General features: G+C 45.6%; 1 long non-coding RNA gene across 1 annotated transcript; it reads left to right on the forward strand.

The window, feature by feature from the left end:
- The first annotated feature begins 218 nt into the window (after window positions 1-218).
- LOC102152760 lies at window positions 219-23205 on the forward strand. Its single transcript, XR_005370575.1, has 3 exons — window positions 219-879; window positions 16714-16803; window positions 21105-23205. It is a non-coding gene; the product is annotated as an uncharacterized LOC102152760 (long non-coding RNA).
- Window positions 23206-25206: the final 2001 nt, after the last annotated feature.

A 25206-nucleotide genomic window follows, 5' to 3' on the forward strand; every position in this document is an offset into this window, starting at 1 on the left:
GTGAAGAAGTGAAGAAGGGTTTCTCATGTTGATGAGAAACCATCCAGATAAGCCACTGACTCAACCTGGTTCTATTGATCTAATACCTTGACTCATCCCAAGCACAACCTCCACCTTCTTGTACCTCAGGGTGTGGTCCTGAAGACTCCATTTTACCTGTAACTCACTCCATCTTAGAGAAGATGGAGCAGAGGTTGAGTATCTTTGTAATTAGGGAACGTCTAGGTATGTGATTGATGAGCCCATGGGAAGCAGGGTGGCTTGTGTATTGGAATTGGCACCCTAGTATAGTTGGAAAGATGAAGGCTCTACAAACCCTCCTGTCTTGGTTGCTGGGGAGGGCAGAGTGCTGCAATGAGAAGCATTAGAACCTGGAAAACCAGGCAATTACCCAAGATCAAGATCAAGGTCGAGTTTTGGTCAGAGGCCAGGAATGCAACACACGGTAGAATCATCCAAGTAGACCACTGGACCAGCTCTGTGGGAAACAGTTCAAAGATGTTCAAAATGTAAGAGCAATGTGGTTCCCTTGAGAAGGCTAGAGGTAGCATATAATTAGGAGACCTTGGATAGAGGTGAGGCTTAACTATGATTTTTGTTCAAGGAAAATCTTGAACTGGTTCCATTCAGCTTTCAATTGTAGACATAGGGATTTTTCCTGCAAAACCATGCCAAGTGCCCAAGGGCCCCACCATCCTTGTTGGGGGCCTACAAGTGTCCTGAGATATTGTTTTTTGTGTTGGTCATATGGGATAAGTCCAACTGTGACATCATAGCCAAGTTGAGGCCACAGACAACTGTTATCTAAAGAGTCAGTGAGAAATCCTCACTGGATGGCAACCAGTCTAGCCCCTGGGCATGGGTGAAGCAAAGGGTCGTGTGAGTAGATTATAGATGGTCTGTGGATGCTGTTTCTGCTAATGTGCATGTGGCCCCTTCGGATCTGGCCCTCTTGTCCCAGACTTCACCAGTTTTTTCTTTTCCTTCTGACACTCTCCAATTCTTGAAACTATAGGAGTGAGGCTGGCGAGGCATTTTGTTCTCACTCATGACATTGCTGCCAAATGTTTTGTCCTTTCTATGGGTCTTTTCCATTTCCCTAATGGCCTAAGCTTTTGAAACTCAAAAGTCAGGAAGAGTCTTTTCCCGGCTGTTTTCCATTGTAACATCCTTTCTCTGAGGCAGTCAGCACAGAATTGCCCAACGGCTTCAAAGGGAGTTAGGGGCATGGGGGAAGCACCAAGGAGAGAAAGGAAATGTTGGGATTGAGGGAAAGCATTGGTTCATACAATACAAGGATGTCAAATATTTTTCTCTCACAAATGTAATCCCTTAGAGGCTGATCTAAAGTTCGTTGTCTCACTTGGGTGGAAAAACTATCTGGGATGGCTCTTGGTAGAGCTATTGAACTTCTGTGTCTGAAATAGCAGTTGGGTACCCCCAGCTGAGCACTAGGGGTGAGTATAGCTCTGATCAAATAGCCAAGGAGGTAGAGGAGCAAAGCTACTCTGTGGGTCACCAATTCTTGAAACTACAGGAGTAGTTTCCACAGGAGGAAAGAGTCTGGAGAGTTTCTCCTTGACTGCAAATATCCTCATGCAGCAGAAGAGCCATAAAGTTCCATGATAAGACTGGGTGGGGGCAGAGCCTCTTCAATCAGGGACAGGGTCCAGTGAGGATGAGGCAGCCTGGGAAAATCAAGAGCCCCATAGAGCAAAATCAAATAGCTTTTTCAGGTTCTTGTGCTCTTGAGGGTAGTTAAGAACGGATTGTTTCCTGATTCCATCTAGTAATTGTCCACAGTTAACTCTATGTCTTAGCTCCAAAGCGAAGCACTGACATTGAAAGGAAAGATCCTTCTGTTTATGGAATACTGTGGTTTATATAATTCCTGTGTTTAAACTTTGTCTATAGACAATAAAACAACCGAGCCTCTCAAAATACAATCATCTGAGGTTGATTTTATATTAAATGAAGCATCTAGATGGGCCTTGATTCTTGTCCAAGTTGACTGAATTGGCTGAGCTGGGTTAAATGGAAAATACTGGGTTACCCAAAGACACACTACAATTCTTGAGAAACTGACTCACCTTCTTCTGAGCTCTGCATTGCCCATCTATGATATATGCTCTCAGGCAGCTGTTAATGTGAGCTGTCCTAATTCATGTGAAACTGTGGGAAGGATTTTTATTCTCTGAGTGTCTATGCCAATGATGCTACACACACACACACACACACACACACACACACACACACACACACGTTGAAGTCAGCCAAAGTCCACAGCCCCCCAAAGGCACTTTACAAAGGGGTGAATGAGAAGGTACAACAAAGCTGAGATTCTCTGAGGCAATTTATGGAAATCACCAATCCCAAAGCTCCCCATTTACGTTGGACTCATTTCCCATTTTGAAAGATGTCATTTGTGTAAATGCAGGACACATTTGCTTTGGGGTGAGCAGAATTGTCCCCAACTCCTGGTGGTAGCGGATACATCTGAAAAATGGAATCAAATCAATTTTACTCCCGAGAGGGACAGGTAGAGGACTCCCATTTCCTGCCAAATCAGTTGGAAACAATGAGGAGAGAGAAAAAAAATTAAAAAAACGGAGCCCTCCCTTCTCTTTCTGGCCTTAGACATGAACTCTTGATAAGATCCTGGAAAACAAGCAGCATTTTTAACAGCCGTTTGCCCTCTTCAGCTGAGAAAACAGCACGAGCCAAAACTAGGAACTGAGGCCACCTCTATTGTGAATGTGGCCAGGCTGACTTACTGTGGCCAAACAGCAAATCACGAAATGACTGAGATAAGGAATATAATAACATTTTCACATGAACCTTACATTCTTACCTCTTCTATAGGAAAGGATATCCCTGCAGGAAGGAGGAAGGTGGGGCCCTGCCCATGTCCTACAGTGGTGCTGGGACTGCATTGTCCAGGCCTTTTGTAGGGACACAGGAAGAGGGTACGGAAGTTTCTACAGGAAAACAGAGAAAAGTTCAAACATAAACAGCATCCAAAAAAATTTACCAACAGTGAACTAGATTTCCTCTTTGGGCCTTCCATGCTTCCACGCACCACTGGGTTGGCAGATTTTAATCTTGGATTCTGTTCACCTTGGTAACCTCCAGCGTGTGTGATTGTGCTGTTTCCCTACTTAATAAGTTAAGAGGATGTGTTTTCTATGGCATTGGAGACAAAAACAACCTCTTTCCAGAGACTGTATCCTGGTCTGGCTGGAGTCCGTTCTGTCTTTTCCATTTGTCATTTCTGGGGAGGGCACAGGCTTCCCTGAAGTCCCGGGTGGGACAGGGCGGCTCCCTTTTAGGAGGCTTTGAACAAAAGCTGAAAGTGGCCAAATCTCTGCTTCCCACAACAAGGCAAGGGTTTGGGTTCGGCCCTCCCAATTTGGCCAGAGATGTGCCGGGAGAAACTCACTCATGAAGGGGTGTGAGAAAAGTTGTATCCCCCCTCTAGTGAGGGCTACAATGTTTCCCTCTCCCACCCTTTTTGCTCTCTTTGGAGCCCCACTAGGGCTCAGAAGAAGTTTCTTCAAGAATGTCTGCTGCCACACAGCTCTCTGGTTTGAGGACTGAGTTATGAGAAACCACAGTTCTAACAGGGAGAAGTAATTCCATGGTTAAATCTGAAAGAAAAGAGCCCAAATGAAAAAGAGAGAGTGGCTTTGGGGGAAGCCCCTCCCCCTCTTCCTGGTCCTTAGAGAGGAAACCAAAATGGCTTCCCTTGGCCTCAAGCTGCAGAGATGGGTGACCCATAGAAAAAATGTTAGCAGATCTCTGCCGAGAGGCTTGAGAGAGTCTTCTCAAGGACAACCTCTGAATTGCAAGGAGTTGCTTTCCACTCTCCCCACTGATTGAAATGCTTTTAACTCCGGCTAGGAATTGTGGAAACCACTTCCAAACTGGTTTCAGTATAGGCCTCCAGGCACTAAAAGGAACATCCATTACTTCTCAGATGGGGCCAGTCACACGCTGCAGGAGCAAATTGTTACGGTGAATAGACTGACTTCCTAGATGAGGCCATTATGGGAAATTAAAACACTTCTTACCCCTCGAAAAATAGCGCTTACTCCCGAGAATCTTTCACGGCCCAGCAGAGGAGAGAGTTCTGAGTGGACTGCTCTAGCTTTTTAGGTGATATCTCTTTCTGAATTGCTTTTTCCAGAACAAATGACTTCCATTATGTTCAGCAAGGGACCAATTTTTCACTTAAGTATGTAAAGCAAAATACGGCCTGTGCTCTGGATGTGTTACTCACAATAGGAGAGCTTTTCTGACAATTGCCCCAGACGGATGATGGAAGCCTGTTCTATAAAAGCCTAGTTACAAGCAAGAGGGTGACCTCGACTTCTGAAACCAGTTTAGAACATTGATTAAGATATATTCAGAAAAAAAAAAAAAAGATATATTCAGGATGCTCTGCTGCGTGGAAGGGATACCTGACTTTTCAGAAAACCGTTGACACGGAGAACTCATTCAGGCAACACAAATTTATGGAACAACTGTTACCCATTTTCATCTGTTCATTCATTCATTCATTCATTCATGCATGCATGCATGCATGTATTCATTTATTTATATACTAAGGTGCTAAGGATTGGGTTGTATTTTAAGGACAATCAGTGATGGTTTTCAGAACGTTTCACAGCAAGGCATTGGTTCTTGGAGAACTTGCTGGACATTCTGTTGGAAGGTCCTCCATTTCTGTGCCCAGCGTTAACCTTCCAGCTGCTGAGTGTATTTCATGTTTTTTTTTAAAGATGTTATTTATTTATTCATGAGCAACACACAGAGAGTGGCAGAGACATAGGCAGAGGGAGAAGCAGAGGGAGAAGCAGGCTCCCTGTGGGGAGCCATAAGCGGAATTCAATCCCAGGACCCCAGGGATCATGACCTGAGCTGAAGGCAAATGCTCAACCACTAAGCCACCCAGGTGCTTGAGTGTATTTCAATGTTTTAATAACCACTATGGCTGTGCCAGTGCCTACCAGGTGTATAACAGCCCTGAATAGCAGGATATACTAACCATAGTTCCTCATCTCGAGAAACCAACAACGCAAGGCCAGTTGCTCTAAATTGGGATCAGCTCCCAGAGAGACTTGTTGCAAGGGTCTCTCAGTCTCAAGCTGACCTGAGCCTAAAGTCCTCATAGGCTCCACTGACAGAGCCTTAATTCCCACAGCAGGGTAGAAGCAAGAGTGGGGAAAGGACGTTCTGGTAAAGGCTGGGTAGGAGAGGGAGCTGGAACAAGCAGGGAATTATGTTAAGGATGATGAACCAGAGGAGAGATGGCCCAGCTATCTATGGGTGCCCTGTTTCCCACCTAGCCCAATAGGGGTTTCCCTGCCTGTGGAATCGTGTCCACCTCACTCAAGGTCAGCAGATGCCTGAGCAGGGGGTGGGGCTAGGGGTCTCTAAAACAACGAGCCAAGCAAGAACACTTGGTTCTGAGTTTCCACCTCAATGCTGAGGATACTATTCTCATTGGACCTTGAGATCTGTTTTGTTCTGTCCCCCAGTACACTCCTGGACATTGACTCCCCATTTTTCTTCTCCACTCTACCTTCCCAGACCCTGAATTCTGATCCATGGTCCCTGCCAGCCAGCTCCTGGTTAGCAAACACCAAGCCTGGGTCTCCCCTGGGCTCTCATGTCCTGTGCCTGCTTTTTCCTCCATCCTCATGCATTCAGCATTTGTGCACTCATTCAATAAATAATTATTGAGTGCCAATCATAACATGCACTCTGTAGGTGCTGGAGACAGCGGTAACCAAGATGAACATGACCTTGACCTCATGGGGTTGTTAATCTGGCCAAATGACAGAAAGATGTCTAATTGTACTTGATTCATTTGAAATTTTTTCTTACATAATCCTATTTAAACATGCTATTTCGAAGCTGGTGTTCTAGATTGGTGAGATGTTAGGTTTTCCTTCCATTTTCTTTATTGTTGAAATTATGTGTTTCTATGCTTCTATAATTTACAATAATTAATAAAATATAACTATATACAGTTAGAGTTATATATAACTGTAAATCCATAGGTCTTGAATAACAAGCCTATCTGAACAAGATTAAGCCTTCCTGAGGCTATAGGAGATTCGAGGCATGCCCTTCACCTAGTGGTATACAACCTAAATTAACACCAATGACAGCTAGCATTTATGGAGAGAGGGTTGGCATGTGCCAGGCACTGCTAAGCACTTTACATGGATTGTCTCATTTATCATAACACGAGATAGTCACTAATATTATCCCTATTTTACAGACGAGAAAACTAAGGCTTAAGGAGGTTAAATAACAGATTTTTGAAAGACAAACCTTTTCACGGTTGAATCAGCAATTTATTTGGTTCACTGCACCCAATTGCAGGGATGATAAGCAAGATATTTAACAATCGGTACGGAGTGGACACTAACCAATCAGAACAGATGTCACGGAGCAGAGGCAGAGTGGGAGGGCCAGGGGTCACTGGGGGAGGCTGGGGTGGCTGGGCTAGACCAGTCATGATGGGGTCGGCTAGGAAAGCATCTGTTTATAGATCAGTATGGCGGTGTTTCATTCACTGTGTTAACAACTCAGGGACGCCTGGGTGGCTAAGCGTTGAGCATCTGCCTTTGGCTCAGGGCATGATCCCGGGGTCCTGGGATTGAATCCTGCATTGGGCTCCCCACAGACAGCCTGCTTCTCTCTCTGTCTGTGTCTCTGCCTCTCTCTCTGTGTCTCTCATGAATAAAAAAAGAAAGGAAGGAAGGAAGGAAGGAAGGAAGGAAGGAAGGAAGGAAAGGAAGGAAAGAAAGAAAGAAAGAAAGAAAGAAAGAAAGAAAGAAGAAAGAAAAGAAAGAAAGAAAGAAGAGAGAAAGAAAGAGAAAGAAAAAGAAAGAGAAAGAAAGAAAAAGAAAGAAAAAGAAAGAAAGAAAGACAGAGAAAGAAGAAAGAAAGACAAGACAGAAAGAAAAGAGAAGAAAGAAAGAAAGAAAGAAAGAAAGAAAGAAAGAAAGAAAGGAAAGAAAGAAAGAAAAAAGAAAAGAAAAAGAAAGAAGAAAGAAAGAATATGTTAACAACTCAGCCTGCCTACCCCGGAGCCTGGCCTAGGTGAACTGGAAAGCCACTCCCCCGCTCCCACATGGATCAGCTCAGTGACCACTGTGCTCATCAGAAATTTAGAGAGTTACTAAGGGTCAGATTGACTTTTACAGCCTATTTTAAACTCTTGATGTGCTTTGGAGTATGCTGAGATACTGAGTATGATTTTATACAAACTGTCTTAGGTTACCAAGAGCTCTCTTTCCTGTTTCTAGACCATAACGCCCGGGTTGGAAATCTATGGGCTGAATTCAGCCAGCAGACATGTTTTATTTAGCCCACACAATGACTTCTCATTTTAAGTAACAAGAGCTAATATTTCTGTAGCACTAACTATAGACCAGGCATGTGCATATATATATAACTCACGTTATTCACCTCAGGCCTACCAGATTGGTACTATATGACTGTCCTCATTTTACAGATGAGGGAACCAAGGCACAGAGAGGTTGAGTAACCTGCCTAAAGTGGCACAGTTAATCAATAGGCAGAGGTGGAATTTGAACCCAAGCATCCTGGCTCCAGAATTCAAGTTCTTGGCCATTTATACTCTGCCTCTCTAGTATGTTTGTTTTATTTGTTGACACTTAAAAATCAAGAGAAGTAAGATAAAAACCCAGAGTTCCAGCCTGTCCAAAGGAAAGATCAGAAGTTCTAATCATCTTGAGTTCATTCCCCTGGGGTAAAAGTTAGCCTCCTTTGCATGGGTATGTGTTCTTTGACTTTCCCAGTCCCCACCATTCCCAACTGCCTTCCAACACCGAGGCTGCCAGTCATTCCCCTTCTGTCATCAGGCTGGCACTGTTTTCTTACAGATACCCTCCTCACTCACTCTATGTGACCAACCTGGCCCCTGGAGCCATTTGGGCCTCCTCAAGTGAAGCCAGGATGCATTTTTGCTCTGATAATATGTATCCTAGAAGTGCAGAAGTATATAAGAGGCTCACCCCTCTTGTGGATTGTTACTAAGGACCAGAAAATTAAAGACAGACATTGAGAAGAGAAGCAAAGCAATAATGAACAAATTCAAAGGGGGCACTGGAGAAAGCTCGCTGCAGCCAGCTTGATTGCCTCCAGCCCAGATCATGCAAGACTTAAAAATGTTTACTTGAAAACGAAACAAAATAATCTTATCAAGCTAAATTCCCTACAACAGTTTTCTATGAGTCTGATCTTGTACAAAATATTACTATGAAGCAAAACGATTGCCTTATTTAAAACCCATCTACAGGAATTTTTACATTCACATGCAAATCATCACTTTCTAAGTGGTCCCCTTGGAAGGTGTGCACCTTTTCCTGTGATGCCCCTGCCAGAAACATTTTGGGACTCCTTGTGGGGGCTAATTTTCAAAGCAACTTATGAGCATACACATGGCAAATGTCAATCTCATTTTATATTCACATCTTGCTTTTTATCCAAAACAGTAACATCCAGTTTTTCCGCCATTATTCCAATGATATTCCTATTCCAAATAAAATCCATCAAAGGATAAATATTTGTTCATACTGAGAATAAAATAATTAGCAACAATCTTGGAACAACAATAACATCACACAAATAAGAATATCACCTCTCCAGGTGACCCCCTTGAATGGACCACTACTTATTATTTGGATATGTTCTGCTGTATTTGTTTAAGGAATCTGGCAAGAGAAAAATGTATATCTAATCCTGCTTTTATTATACATGACATAGAGAAAGCACATATACTGAATAATTATTTCTGGGTAGCACAACTATGCATGACTTTTTATTTTCTTCGTTAATACTCAGCTCAAATTCAGTGTTTGTTTGCACTATGTTAAATGCTAGAAACACAAATGTAAACATTTTCTTACAGTTTTTTATTATGAGAATGTTTGAACTTTGGTAATCATGAAAAAATGAACTCTTTCCATTTTGAAAATGACATATCCACACAGGCTAGAGGAGAAGGGGAAAGAAATTCTGTAAACCATCCTATCGAGACAACTAGTTTTCTATGCAACCACATAGTTCAGGTTTAGGACACACGGGCAAACGAAATGCCATGTGAAGGCAGCTGGCTGAACTGGGAAACAGTGATAAATTGGGGGTAGAACAATGAAAGTTTCAAGATCCACACTGGCTGGTATCTGTGTGACTTTGAACAGTGTGTTTAATCACTCTGCCCTTAGGTTTCTTCTCCTGAAATAAAAGAATTGGACTAAATGATCTCGGCGGTTCCCTGACAATTTTGACATCATTATTATCAAGTTCTATCAACTGGCTTAAATCATGCAACAAAATCTATGTTAATCACATGTGTGTTAGCCACAAGGAACAGTACTGAGCAAAAGAGATTATATTTTTTTAAAAGATTTATTTATTTATTTATTTATTTATTTATTTATTTATTTATTCATGATAGAGAGAGAGAGAGAGAGGCAGAGACACAGGAGGAGGGAGAAGCAGGCTCCATGCCAGGAGCCCGATGTGGGACTCGATCCCGGGACTCCAGGATCGCGTCCTAGGCCAAAGGCAGGCGCTAAACCACTAAGCCACCCAGGGATCCCCGCAAAAGAGATTGTAGAGGTAGGTAGGCCTTCAGCAAAAACTCACATAAACTAGTGTAATAAGAAGTTATTTTTTAAAGACATTAAGCTGAGGTGCTAGTCCTGAAAACCATGTAGTCCCTTCCCACAAATGGGTGGATTCAGTAAGGTTGGACACGAGTTTGGAAAAAGAAGATAAAAAAGATTCCCACTGCTCAGCTGTGGGAATCAGACTTGGTTTCTAAATCCACAAGAAAGTAATCCTAAAACTTTATGGGAGAAAGAAAAAGTGTAAAGGGTGTGGCGGCCAGAGGGAAGCTGGTGGTTCATTTCTAAAGCTTGCTCTTACCTACGGAGAGGCCAACCTGGGTCATGGGCTTTATTCAGTGTGAGCCATGTATAATCAAGAGACCACATCACAGCTCCCAGAGGCCCCCCCAAGACTAGAAGGAAAGGGAGGATCCTGCCCCACCAGCAGGACAGTGGAGGAAGAGAGAGACTCTGGTCCCTGAGCCAACGTCAGGGCAAGGATGCAGAACAGTCCAGGTGGCCGAGGGGGAGTCAGGTCACAGGAGACTGGGCTCTGCCTTCTACTTGGTTAATAGAGGAAATTCTCTCTCTGGGCACCTCATAAACCATGGGGCAGCCACAGTGACTCGAAACGGTGTTGAGCATGTTTCCATAGAGAGTGGCCTGAGATTGCTTCCCACTTCCTCTCAACCTGTGGGTGGCACGTAGGGGGTATAGAAGTTCCTCATGACATGCTCCCAAGATGGCTCAGAATGCCAGGCTAGGGGCTTGCCCCAGCAAGCCTAAGACGTGGCCTTACCATCAAGGCCTGGAGGATGGAGCTGACCCCCAAACTGTTCACATGGAAGCAGTGGTAGCCCATGGTGGCCCAAGAGTACCCAAGGCCAGCAACTTCCAACCTTGAGTTAACCAGATGGTTTGAAACTGGAAGAGGCTGTTACATTTCATTGGCAAGTTGAAGTCCTCCCCCCACACCCCACCCCACCATCAGCAGGAGTGGGAGCAAATGAGACCACTTGGACAAATAAAAAAATTTAGCTCATCATTTAGAGAACCCTGAGCCACAGTGCATATGTTTCCACCCTGCTGGGTAAGTGTGTAATTATAATTACTGTGAATCCTATGAAGAAAAAGTCCCAGGTGCTTTGAATGCACTTAATCAGGGGCTCTAACGTAGACTGGCAGGCAGCCCTTAGGGACAGCTTCTAGAAGGAAGTGATATTAAAGCAGAGACCTGAAGGAGAAGTTAGATAAGCAGGGGAGAGCCCCAGATGTGTGGGAGGAAGGCGGGCTGGGCCAGGCAGGAGTGTGAGGGGCCAGGCGAGGCAGCAGGTGAGGAAGTAGGCAGGCCAGGTGGGCAGGCCACAGCCCCTTGCCCCGGCTCGCCGCTTCACTTCCACTGCCTTTGATTTCTTCTCTTTTGCGGGGCAAAGCAACCTAACAACCTGCGTTTTAGCAAAGCAACAACGAAGCATTTAGGTAGTCTGAGAGTAGATCCAGAAGGAAACGGGCACGTGGGGAGCCAGTGGTTGAGCGTCACCTTCGGCTCAGGGCGTGATCCCGGGGTCCTGGGATTGAGTCCTGCGTCGGGCTCCCTGCAGGGAGCCTGCGTCTCCCTCTGCCTGTGTCTCTGCCTCTCTCTGTGTGTCTCTCATGAATAAATAAATAAAAAGGGGAAAGGGAGCTGGGCTCCCAGGGAGGCGGGAGCCGTCCACTGCGCCACCCGCACCTGCTGGCTTCCGCAGGTGCCTCGGCGTCCAGGCCCGGGCCCTGCCGAGCTCTCTGGGCTCCTCTGGAGGGCTGGCCCAGAAGCAGGGCTTCCCTGCTGGGGGGCGGGCTGAGGGGGCTGAGCCAGAGGGCCAGAGGCCGAGGAGACAGAGACCAGAGGATGTGGGCTCTCGGCCAACTCCGGGTGTTTCTCGGCCGCCATGCGTGGGTGCTTTGGTTGGGCAGCGCCCTGGAGCACCCTCCCGGCTGGATGGAGGGTCCAGGGCAGTACTGAGAACTGACCGGATGGAGCCAGGTGCTTACAGGAGCTGTCTTGTCCCCCTTCCCAAGCCAGCACCTGCTCTAAGCCACCAGCGAACTTGCCAGGCCCATGGCAGCAATCCTGGAACTGGTCCTGCGGCCCTCACTCCACCCTCTGTGCATTCTTTTCAGAGACCCATTTTAACAAAATCAATCAGATCTTGTCTCTCCTGTGTATAAAATCCTTTAAGAGCTCCTTATTTGGCTCTTAATAAAACCAGAAGTCCCTGCGTGCCTGCAGGACTCCACCTGCCCTGGCCCCGGCTTACCTCTCCACTGCTGTCTTCTTCCAATGTTCATTCCACCCAATGCACATTTGCGCTCCTCTCTATTTCGCAGGTATGCCTGTGCTCTTTTTTTTTTTTTTTTTCCTGCATCGGGTTTGTTACCCTTTCTGTTCTCCTCCTGGAGTTCCTTCTGCAACTTTGTGCCTGGTTCCTTCTATCATGCCTGCTAAAATGGCATCCCTCCTTCTGACATTCATTTTTTTAGATTTTTAAAAATTATGTGTTTATTTGAGAGGGAGGGAGAGAGCGCATGTGCAGGAGCAGGGGGGAGGGGAGAGGGAGAAGCAGACTCCTCGCTGAGCAGGGAGCCCGAGCCCAGGACCCTGGGATCATCACCTGAGCAAAGGCGGACGCTTAACCAACTGAGCCACCAGGGAGCCCCTGACATTCTATATTATCACCCCGTTTATTCCTTTTGTAGTACCTACCAATCTGATGTTTTCTTGTTATTTATTTGCTTGTTTATCGTCCATGTCCTTCATTAGAATCTAAATTTCTTGAGGGCAGCATTTCGCCTTGAACAATGCCTGGCACAAAGAAGGCACTCAATTAGTACTTGTTAAATAAGTAATGAATGACCATTTGGCCAAGGATGGGCCAAGGTAGCGAAATGACTCTGGACCACAAACTTTTTCATTATATGTTTCCCAGTGGAAGGTATTGGTGGATAAAAGACAAATAAAATGGAGGAGCAATATCAGCAAAGAGCTTGTTTGCCTGCAGTCTTGTGACTGAGACAGCCACACTCAGCTAACCCTACAGAAATGCTGAAGGACTTGTGGTCTCATTTCAAAAGCATTGATTTCAACTGGGGAATTGAAAAAGTTTCCTAAGTCCAAATTGAATTCAATAGCTCAATAAATGGTATTTGGGCATTTTCGGCTGTGCAAGACTTACAGGACCTGGTCTCTGCCTTTTGGGAGCACACAGTGTGGCAGAGGCAGCCCCAGACAAAGCTAAGGATTCTAGAAGGTGATAGGTGGGGAAGGAGGGAGTGGTGGAGAAAGAGTCCAGGTCAGTGGAAGGAGGGTGCATCCATCGGTAGCACCACCTGCAGGGTGCAGCCCTGTGCCCTGAGGGTGAATGGGGTTTCTAGCCTGCTGGAGAGGCAAGGGTTGATGGAAGCAGAGAGAAAAGTATCAACAAGGGGGTATGAACGGACCTGATGATCCTGGATGTGCGGGTCTCAGTGCCTCACACAGAGCTGGGACCGGGATGTGGCCGGAGGTGGGGTTCAGGAATCCTTGGCAGGGGTTGAAGCCACTGGTTACAGGAGGGCTCCCGGGGAAGCATAGGGAACCACAAGGAACTGGGAGGGAGGAAGACACGATCTAAACCTGGGGTGGAGCAGGCCTGAAGGCCGAAGCAGGACTAGCAGCTTCAGCAATGGAATGAGAGGAAAGAAAGAGCTGTGAGGACAGGTCCCTGGAGAATGCCGGGCCTGAAGGGTCCTGTGGAAGAAAAGGAAGCAGCGATGGAGTGGTCAGTAAGTAGGAACTAAAATCTGGACAATTTCAATTCCGAGAAACCAAAGGAGGAAAGACTCACCTTTTAGAGGGCTTCCCCACATCCCCCCCCCCCTTTTTTAAGATTGGTTTATTTATTTGAGAGAGAGAGAGCACGAGTGGGAGGGGCAGAGGGAGAGGTAGAGGGAACCTTAAGCCCACTCCTCACTGAGCACAGAGCCCAACCCAGGGCTCAATCCCGGGACCCTGAGATCGATCATGACCTGAGCCAAAACCAAGAGTCAGATGCTTAACCGATGGAGCCACCCAGGCACCCCCACACCTCCCTCTTTATAACACCAATCCTGCAGGCTGCTGCTTATTCAGTGCCGATCATCTCACCAGACAAGAAGGTCTGCGAGGGCAAGAAATGTTTTTGACTGGTTTACTGTGATTAACACCTGCACCTAGACCAGGTCTTGTCACCCAACAGAATGACTGTGTGGAATAGGTAAGTATTTTCAAATCATGCAGAGTTGAAAAAGCTAAAGGCTGTAAATAAGACCTTGGATTTGGTGATTGGACACAAAGGTGTCATTGAAGAGAGCAGTTTTATGAACAGGGGTGGCAATACCTCCATCATGTAGTCGCTGTGAGAATGAATGAGCTGGTCCGTGTAAATGCTGAGCCAGTGCTTGGAGGGAGTTAAAGCTCAATAAATATTAGATGATGATTATTCCCTCAGCCTTCATTTTCAGAAGCTGTTCTGGTGAACTATTTCTTTTTTTACATTTATTTTATTATTTTTTAAAATTTCTTGATATTGTGTCTAACAGATTGGTTTACTACCTTTCCAAGATATTCTGGGGACATATTGCTTTGAAAACTGTAACTACAAAGTGCTATTTCATTAAATGACTGTAATGGAGCCCAGTGAAATGAGCTTTTGCTGTCAAATCTACCTATAGCTTGGGGCCTGACCAGCTCCCCGGGGACTAGAAGATGGACTGGAATCTTCATTGCTATCAAGGAGACCCATGGAACTCATGCAGTTATAGCCTTGGAAACAGGACTGTGTTCCTCAATCTGTCACTGGGTTGGTCTGCAAATCCAAAGTGGGAAGGCTGAGAAGTGGGGTGCTTCTGGAGACTGGTTCTGTCAATAGGTTTGGATAAAGAAAATAAGGCTTCAAATGGAAGAGATCCTTGAAGGTGTGGAACACTGGACTGAGATGCAAGTTCTCATCCCGTATATGCCACTAACTCTCTGAAGTTGACCAAGTCACCTAACCTGTGTGTGTATGATGAGGGCCCGCATGAGCCTCAAGGCTTCTGCAGTAGGTTGTTAGCAGAGATGACCACAATTTCTTCCATCCATACATGTTTGTCTCCCTTGTAGTGTAAGCTTGCTCCCTCTCCTATCGGGAGGTAGCACCTATTTTGCTGCCCCTTGAACCTGGGCTAGTGCTGTGACTTGGTCTGACTAATAGAATGGAGTACAAATGACACTGTGTTTGGGTCTAAGCATTAAGAGGCCTTGCTGTTGTGCCCAAGATCACGAATCCGAGAAACCACCGAGGAGCCGACACTGATGCAAACACATGAGGGTTTATTTACAAGCTTGAGCTTGGGTCCAAGTATACCCGACACAGTGGAGCAGGGACTTGGACCCCGAGACTAAGAGGCTTAGCAACTTTATAGGGCCAGTGGCCAATGGGATACGCAGGAAGATGCACAGTCATGCTGGTCCACTCGCAGGTGGCTGATTGAATTACATTTTACCTTAAAGTATCCATTTGAACTGGCCTATCACTGAGCCGGATTTCCGATTAGGGTGTGCCCTGGGCTTGACTAGGGTGGGGCAGTGCCCTAAGTAATAAGCAGGTCAGCACAAGGCGGGTGCAGCACAAAATAGTCAGTCCTGCTCTGCTTGTCCAGGGGTAGGGGATTTTGTTAAATTTCCTGGGTCCCACAATTGCGGTGCCTGCTACCACCCTCTTGGAATGATGCTGCAGCCACGCAAACAGGCCCAGACCAGCCTCCTTGAAGATGAGATCATGTGGAGAGAAGGGTTCAGCCAGAAGCCAGAAGCCAACAGCAACCAGCAGACATGGAGTTAGACCACCCAACCCCGGTTAAGATGAACATAGTTACAGGAGTGATCCCATGCAAGAGCATAGTGGAACCGCCCCGCTGAGCCCAGCCAAAATCGCTGACCCACAGAACTGTGAACAAATAAAATGGCTATTGCTTTAATCAACTAAGTGGTGCTTTGTTACACAAGACTAGATAGCTGAGACAGCCCCCTTTATAGCTGACATTCTAGAAAATGACTTGATTGCTCTGAAAAAGGAATCAGGCTGTATGATCTTTCAGTCGTATGTTAGGGTTTGTTGCTAGGAACTCAAAGGTTAAGTGACCATTTTGTTCCCTCCCCTGCCCCCCACACCCTTGACCCCGAGGGCCTTTTCTGTGGGGTGCTGTTGCATGTGGACTCACGAGAGCTAAAACTCTTTGCCACCTTCCGACCCTCTTAGGACTTGGCTTGGAGGACACTGAGCAAGACAGGAAGTGGCATGATGAGTCAGTGGTCCTTCCTTCTGAGTCACTGAGTTGTCAGTTCTCTCTCTCTCTGTGGTTCCATTCATTCACTCAGTCAATACCTTGTGAGCCATTGCCTTGTGCCAGGCCCTGTCTGGGAAGCAAGCCCCGAGGGAAGGGCTGGCAGTGCAGTGCATCTGAGTGGGTACGCACCAGGAGGCTTCCACTCACCACTCCCCTCTTAGCTGCTTTTCTGTAGCATCTCACACAAGTACTTTTCTGGGCTCCCACAGAAGGCCCTGTCCCAAAGGCACACAGTTGGAGACCTTTTCAGGCCAGTTGGTTCTAAACTTTTCTTTATTATACATACGAAGAAACTAAGGCCTGAAGAGTTAAGGATTGGGGTAGCTTGTGGTAAAATTAGGCCTAGCATTAAGGCCTATTAGCTTAAAATTCAACAGTCTCGGGCAACCCGGCTGGCCCAGAGGTTTAGGGTCACCCTCAGCCCAGGGCGTGATCCTGGAGACCCGGGATTAAGTCCCACGTCGGGCTCCCTGCGTGGAGCCTGCTTCTCCCTTCTTCTTGTGTCTCTGCTTCTCTCTCTCTCTCTCTGTCTCTCATGAATAAATAAATAAAATCTTAAGAAAAAGGATTCAACAGTCTCATCATTGCCTTGTAAGCCCCTCTCCCCACAGGCTCACACTCTCCTTCCTCTTGATTACTGAGTTTCTCATTAGTCCTCCTCAACCTTGTGTTTCAGGCATAAATCTAGTTCCTCTTCCGGCTCAAGATTCAGACATTATCAGAGGAATAAAGATTCTCAGATAAATTGCAGCCATCAACAATAAAGGTAATAATTACAACAACCTAAATTAAAAAACTACTTATTGAGTGCCTATTATGGGCCAGGCATTAATTCTGTTTTAGGGATACAGTGAATAAAACAGGGAATCTACCCCTGGGGAATTTATATTCTTGAGGGACACGGAGCAGACAATACTCTAGGAAGCAAATAAGAGGATTTGGGGCTGGTGTTACAAAAACGAAACAGGAAAATGTGATAGAGGTGACTGGACTGAGGGGTATATGGCCACAAGAGGCCTCTTTGACCTTACGACTTTTAAGCTGAAATCTGATTGTTGAGGAGCCAATAATTCTTTGGGAAATGAAAAGAGCAAAAGCCCTGAGGTAAACTTAACCATATTTGAGAAAGCAGAGAGGATGCATGTGGTCTCTTGGAAGGAGTGGTTAGGGGTAGAGGGAGGCAGAGGCCAGATCATGCAGGGCCCTGTAGGGCCCCCATATACGGAGCCCAGAACCTACACACCTGGATGGTACATAGGAGGGTTCTAAGTGATAGGATACCATTTACATGTTTAAGATCAATTAAAAAATCAGTCTGGCTCCCTGGATGGAGAATGGATGTTGAGGGTCAAGAGTGAAATTGGGAGAAGTGGTTCATTGAATGTTCACTATGTGGGGGGTACTTTGTGTATCTTAGCTCTATTCCTCCCAATGCTTCAAAGTAAATCTTGTTACACCCATTCTATAGAAGAAGAAATGGAACTGAAAGGGATAAAGGAACTTGTTCAAGGTCATGGGACCAAATTTGAATCCAGAACCATCTAATCCACTGTGGGAGCCCTTCCCAAGTAGCACGTGGCCTTACTAAGCTGGTCAATCTACCCCTGTGCTAATAAATCTCTCTGATTGTCATCGTACTTTGAAGCATGAAATTTTAGAGCCAGAAGCTATAGACTGGAAGTCCCTTGAAGGCAGGATTCATATCTTACTCATCTTGCCATTTAGTTGTGGCACAGCCCCTGGCACATAAGAGGCACTAATCATATCTGATGAATGAATGACTGAGTCCCAAGCATGAGAAGTTTTCTGAACCACTTCCCATCTCCGGCCCACTATTTTCAAGACAGGAGGCCAAGTGTTTTCCCCATATCACATGACAGGGCTGGAAGCTGTTGAATCCAGGGCTCTCTCCACCAAACCACACTACATCCAGTTTATCTGATTAGGACAGATTTCTTGGTTTAACCTACCATTTTAGCTTGGTAAATTCCCCAGGTCAGGCACCATGTCTTCTTTGTACCATGTCACGTTGGGAGTATGTGGTGCCTACAGGGAGGTTTGACTTGGGGCTTGGAAGTAAGATTTCTCTTGGAAAATTAAACTAAACAAATGAACTCTACATGTGATGGGAAGAACACAGACATCTTCAAGGTCTCCTAGAACAGCTCTTGACTGGAGTTTAGTGTCTGAAGAAAGAACATTCAGTCTGAACATCATGTGTTCAAGAAGAGCACAGAGAGAAAGGCCATCTTTGGCCTGACTGTCCAGCAGAATGTAGAGTCTGGGACAATGTATGCGGGGAATGGGTATTTTCTGGTTACCAGAGAGTACTTTCTATGACAAGATATTCACTTCCTGGTGCTTTTATTGTTGATCACCAAGCAACCAAGTCTCAAATGTTAATTTGGCTTTCTGGTTACCGAGGGGGTCCTCTGGGCAGAAGAGGCAAGCATTTCAATCATTCTGAGAAAGGAATGTTCTCTATTATAGGTGAATTCACTTGCAGATATACCCAGAAAATTGTGTCACCAAAAATCTGGTCCTCACTGGGGGTGGGGCCTCTCAGAGTTGAGGGAGCCATAGACCATGACTATTCTCTGAGGTTCTGAGTATATTATAAATTGAACAAATGCTAAAAGCTAGTTCTAAAACTTGTGGTGTATTTTAATTGTTTGCCTTGAACCAACTGTGGCTTTTTACATAGAAAACACAATGCAATATTATTGTCCTGGCAATGTGTAAATTAGGGACCCTCAAAAATAGTGGCGCACTTTAAGTGGTGTAGTTGGAGAATAGGATGGAAATTTAAAGATGAATGACGAATGCCTTCTATCAGGTTTGTTGGGCTATCTCTGTAACTGCCTAAGTAAGGTCATTTGGTAATAATATCAGCGCTATCTGTGAAGCCCTGTGTGGTGAGGCCCAAGACCGAAGGGCCCCGTTAAGAAGCATAAAGCCCACTTTCTCTACCTGCCAGCGCAAGCTCGGACCATCACCAAGGTGATACTATCCACAGACCACTAGCTAAGTCAGCCTTTACCTGGTGAACCCCTGACCATGCCATGTGCCACCCCCTTAAAATATCACATGTCCCACAATAAGAATGGCAGCTTGCGATGTCCACGAGTGAGTGCTCCTCAAGAAACTCGTTGACTTGAGCAGCTGATTAACCAGTGAGAAGCCAAGCTAGGGCATTTAAAAGGACTATTTATTTATTCAGTTGCAAGCCACTGAATCTATTTATTTTTTTATTTTTTTAACTTAAATGCAATCAGCCAACATATAGAACATCACTTGTGTCAGATGTAGGGTTCAACAATTTGGTGGTTGCGTCTAACACCCGGCACTCATTGCATCACGTGTCTTCCTTTATGCCCATCACTCAGTTGCCCCATCTCCCTGCCCACCTACAAGTACCCTTGCAATATTGCACTTGGGGAAGTTGCCTTCCTGACAGAGGTGGGAAGGTGCTTGGTGGGAGGGAAGACAACGAGAAGGTGAGAGGAGATGTTTAGAAGGACACAGACTCACACGTAGGTGGCCTCCCTGACCTCTGTGATCCTGTCCTGCTCCGCCCCGTCCCACCTCTCAACTCCCACCTTTCCAAACTCTCTCTGTGTGTCTCACACCAATCAATGGGTCATAAAATCAAATTGGTGGGCGACAACCGACGTCTCCTAAACAAAAAGGATGGAAAATATCAATATCACATGTGTCATACAGTAAAAGTTTCAAAAAAGGTGAAAAGAATCTGTTTTCTGAGACCTGTTTCAAATTCAAGTCCATACATGTGTGCATCAGGTTCAGATGCCAACTGAACCTCCTGTAGGCTGGAGGGAACGGTCTCAGTCCACTGCTCTAGGGGGCAGATTGAAACGCCCTCACCTTTCCCTGAGTGGATTCTGGGCATGGGCTCCCCAAGAAGAATCGCTTGGGGTCGCTGAGATGGCGATGGTGAGCTAACAAGCTGGGAAGCATGTGCGACGCTTTCGGGTGCAACGCCCTCAGTGCACCGATTTCCAGGGGCAGAGGCTGAATCTAGGGAAGGGGGAAAGACAAGTTGGTGGGAGAACCTTGGCTCCCGGTGGTTTCTCTGCCCCTCCCTCCTGTGCTCTTTTTCTTTATGAACTGGGGTCCTCTGTTGTCACACAGCAAAGATTTGTGGAAAGGAGTTAGATTTTTGGCCAGAAAACCTGGATTTTATTATTTTTTAAAGATTTTATTTATTTATTCATAAGAGACACACAGAGAGAGGCAGAGACACAGGCAGAGGGAGAAGCAGGCTCCCCATGGGGAGCCCGATGTGGGACTCAATTCTGGGATCCCGGGATCACACCCTGAGCCCAAGGTAGATGCTCAACCGCTGAGCCACCCAGGGGTCCCGAAAACCTGGATTTTAACAGGAGTCCATCGTTCACTGTGTGACCTTGAACTGGGTCGCTTAATATCTCTACGCCTCAGGTTGTATCAGACATAAAACAGGATTCACTCTATTGGAGACCAGTTGATTCGTCTCTTCGATGGCACTTTTTGGACTGAGGCATTACATATATTCTCTAAGAATAGTTTTTCCTCCTTGAGTATCCATGGCATTTATTCAACAAATATATGTTGCCATGGGGCTGGCCGAAGGAGGATGAATGTAGTATTATCAACTCTCACCCCTCGTTAAGAGTATTGACTGACCTTTTCCAGGGAGGAGATGCTACTCCCCTTCGTTTCACTCTAGCATCTGTCCTCAGAACCCTCACAAGGCCCTACAGAAGCTGGTTAATTTAAAGCTCATTCAACAGCCTGACATCATCGAGCTTCTTTTACCTTCAAACCATGGTGCCTGGCTCCTGCCAGCAGCCTGCACAATGGTGTTTTTCTTCTCCTCCACCTTTGGGTTACATGCAGAGCCTCGTCACACACATGAGGACACACATAAGGCCCTGTCAGAGACCTTCCCTCTCTCTTTCCCACTGGAGATCCTTCCATATAGAAACAGGAGGGAATCAGGGTGTCCCCCTATGTCTGAGAAGCCTGTTTGCTCATGTTCTTTCTTCTCTGGCTTCCTTGTTCCAGGGCTTCCTCATGAGGGCAAGGAGTGCCAGGTTCGATGCCACTGTGGGGGAAACGCCCTCTCCCCATCTCTGTGCTGGGCTCCCACGGGAGGAAGTGCTTGGTTTCGGAATATCCTGCAGCTTCACGTGAAACAATTTCACTTATTCTGATTTTGCATCAAAACTCTCACTGGGCTCTAGCCTCTGGAGACAAAGCCTATCAACCCATGCGAACAGGCCCGTGAGAAGGGATTGAAGTCATTGTGCTTGGCCCAGGAACTTCTTGCTCTGAAGACTCCTACTCTACTATTATCTCTGGCAAGCCTCTCTGTGGCCCCAGGCCTTCCTTTGCGGCTCTCAAATTACTATTCTCTTTTGAGTTTCAGGGATTTTTAAAAGGTGATAATCAACCTCTTAGCTGTTTCTACCATGAAGGAGTTAGTTTTGAAACCCCGTGAATAGCCGCTTACCTATCTTGGCCATTAATGCCCAGCGTGATGTCCTACCCACCAGGTGCCTCCTGGGCTCCACTAACTGTCTTCCGGCAGAGTCCTGTGCAACACCTAGGATCAAAGCAAGAGAGAAAATGCCCCATTTTCTTGATCTGCGCATTTAAAATCCAAAGCAGTTGTTTACACAGGAACTCTGGGCATCACTGTAAAAGAAAAGACCCAAGACTATTTGCATCTCTCGGGACATCCCATTTCTTTTTTTCATTTACATTTTTTTAAAATTTTTATTTATTTATGATAGTCACAGAGAGAGAAAGAGAGGCAGAGACACAGGCAGAGAGAGAAGCAGGCTCCATGCACCGGGAGCCCGACGTGGGAATCGATCCTGGGTCTCCAGGATCGTGCCCTAGGCCAAAGGCAGGCGCCAAACCGCTGCGCCACCCAAGGGACATCCCATTTCTATTACGTAGGAAGTGATTTTGAGCAGCAGCTGGTCAGGACAGTGTCTTGCTCTACTCATCCTGGAAATTACAGCCATGACTCATAGTGTGGTGTTGTGACATCCTAACACCATGTTTTATCCTCCCTTCCACTCTACTGGTAGAGTGTAAATTTGGGGCTGAGTATGGAAGTTCCAGTGTTAGTGAATTTCAGTCAGTTTTCAAATGAAAAAATCTGAGGCTTGGAATCTGTTTTAATGCCCTCCAGAAGCCAGTGATTGTTTTTCCCCCTGGTGATTGTTCACATCTCAGTACTGTCCAACATTACTTACAAAATTTTATGGTATCTCAAAAAATTATTATTGACGAACTGATTGATTCAACAACGGCCATTTAGCATTTTTTGGCAGGCGTTGGTGATCTAGAGATAGAATATGGAGGGGAGCAACAGTTGGATAAATAATGCTGAGCCATAAAGTTCAAACACGGTGATCTGGGAGTTTAAGAGAAATGGCCCATGTACTTCATCTGGTGGATCTTGGAAGACTTCTCAAAGGAGACAGCGTCTGAGCTGACCACAAGGGCTGAGGAGGACACTGACAAGGGTTTCACGAGGAGAGACGTTGCCTGGGTGGAGAACTCTGGATCCTAGGCTCAACCTCAGATTCTCAGCGGGGAGGCCCCAGTACATGTGGTTTTGATGTGTAACCAGGGCTGAGAACCAATAGGAAGAAGGGCTCAGGTCTGGTCAGAGACTAGGAAGACTGTCTCAGAGGCCGGGACAGTGTAAGCCAGCTATTCTCCACCCATCAGAAGACAAATAAGAAGAATTAAATGAAGCACAATGACTTCGTTTCCTTGGAAGATGAAGTTCCTGGATGTAGAGTGTGTTAAAGTCACCTAGATTTTTACCAATGTGGCAAGGAAGGGTCCTTTTCTGGAACAAGGGAGAAAATGCAATTCAAACCAAAAAACAGAGCAGAATCTCCTTTGTCTCAGATGGCCTATGCCAGGCGTTGACAAACTCTTCTGCAAGGAGTCAGAAAGTAAATATTTCCAGCTTGATAGACCGCACGGTCTGTCACAACTATTCAACTATGCCATGGTAGTGCAAAAGCAGCTTAATAATACAAAAGTGAATGAGCAGGGCTGTATTCTAAGAGAACTTTGTTTATGGACACTGAAATGTGAATTTCATATAATTCTTTCATGTTATAAAATATTATTCCTCCTTTGATTTGTTTTTAATAGTTAAAAATGGGGATCCCTGGTGGCGCCTGCCTTTGGCCCAGGGCGCGATCCTGAAGATCCGGGATCGAATCCCACGTCAGGCTCCCGGTGCATGGAGCCTGCTTCTCCCTCTGCCTGTGTCTCTGCCTCTCTCTCTCTCTCTCACTGTGTGCCTATCATGAATAAATTAAAAAAAATTAAAAAAAATAGTTAAAAATGTAAATTCTCATTATTCATGATAGCCAAGTGGTGGGAGCAACCCCAATGTCCTTCAACAGATAATGGTTTTAAGAAAGCACTCTCTAAGTACAAGGGAATATTATCCAGCCTTGAAAAGGAAGGAAATCCTATCACATGATATAAATGCTGAACCCTGAGGAAGTTATGCTAAGTGAAATAAGCCAATCACAAAAAGGTAAATACTGTATGACTCCACTTCCATGAGGTATCTAAAGTAGTCAACTTCATAGAAACCGAATGTAGAATGATGGTTGCCAGGGGCTAGGGGGAACGGGAAGCTATGTTTAATGGGTCTACAGTTTCAGGTTTGCAAGATGAAAAGGTTTCAGACATTGATTATGTCACAATGGGAACACACTAGACACTATCACACTGTGTACTTGGAAATGAGTAAGAGTCACCTGGGTGGCTCAGCTGGTGCAGCATCTGCCTTCAGCTCAGGTCATGATCCCAGGGATCTGGGATGGAGCCCCAACTCGGGCTCCCTGCTCAGTGGGGAGTCTGCTTCTCCCTCTCCCTCTGCCCCTTCTCATGTTCTCTCTCTAGCTCACTCTCTCTCTCTCTCAAATAAATAAATAAAATATTAAAAAAAAAAAAAAAGGAAAGGAAAGGAAAACTCAACTGCTTCCTAAAGTACTCTACCACATGGGAGTCAGGGAAATGGGAAAGAGAGCACAAAACACTGGGAAGAGATGGTCAGAGAAAGAGAATGAAAACCAGGTATGTGTGCTGTTCTAAATGGCAAGTGGAGAAATTATTTCCAGGCTGCTGATGGCTCAAGGAAGAACCAGCTATTGGCTTAAGGACATTGAGATCACAAATATTGATAGGGTAGTGGGTTCAGGAGAGAATTAGAAAGGAGAGCATACTGACAGCATGCATAAACCGCCCTCTCAAAGATGAGAAATCAAAATTGAGAAGTATCACAAGGTGGGGAATGAGGTCAAGGTATTTTGTTTTGTTTTTTAAGATTGAAAATATATGAGGCACCTGGGTGGCTCAGCGGTTGAGTGTCTGCCTTTGGCTCAGGTCGTGATCCCAGGGTTCTGGGATCGAGTACTGCATCAGGTTCCTTGCAGGGAGCCTGCTTCTCCCTCTGCCTGTGTCTCTGCCTCTCTCTGTGTGTCTCTCATGAATAAACAAATAGAATATTTTAAAAAATTGAAAAAGAAAAAAAAAGATTGAAAAGATACAACATATTGGCATGCTGATGGGAACAATCCAGTACAGAGTAGAAACTGACAATATGGCAGTGAGAAAAGAATAGCTGGGACCATGAATTTGAGTAGGTGGAGGCAATACGATGTAGTAGACAAATGAAGAGGTCAGCCCTAAGTAGGAGTATGGAAAGTTAACGTATATTGCTACAAGGGGAGGTAAATATATGGCTACAAATGTAGGTGGGCAGGCAGGGGGGATCACTTGGGACTTCTCTTCCGATTGTTTTGATTTTTTTTTCAGTGAAATGGATTGCAAGGTCATCAATAGGGAAAGTATGGGATTAGAAGTCTTGGAGTCAGAAGGAGTGGAGAAAGCTTTGAACACTTGTGACAGTGGAAGGGTGATTGAATAAAAACTCATAGCTTTGAATAATTATTGGGTAGGTTATATTAACGTAAAAACATTCATCATCCTTTCCCACGAGCTCCTCCTCACCATGCTCTCCCCGTAGAAGCATTATCCATCCCATTGATGTTACACTTGGCCAGATGACTCTCTTTGAGCAGTGAAATATTAGTGAGAGTTGCATGTACCACTTCAG

Source organism: Canis lupus, chromosome 15 (genome assembly GCF_011100685.1).
Source record: "Canis lupus familiaris isolate Mischka breed German Shepherd chromosome 15, alternate assembly UU_Cfam_GSD_1.0, whole genome shotgun sequence".
Taxonomy (NCBI): Eukaryota; Metazoa; Chordata; class Mammalia; order Carnivora; family Canidae; genus Canis; species Canis lupus.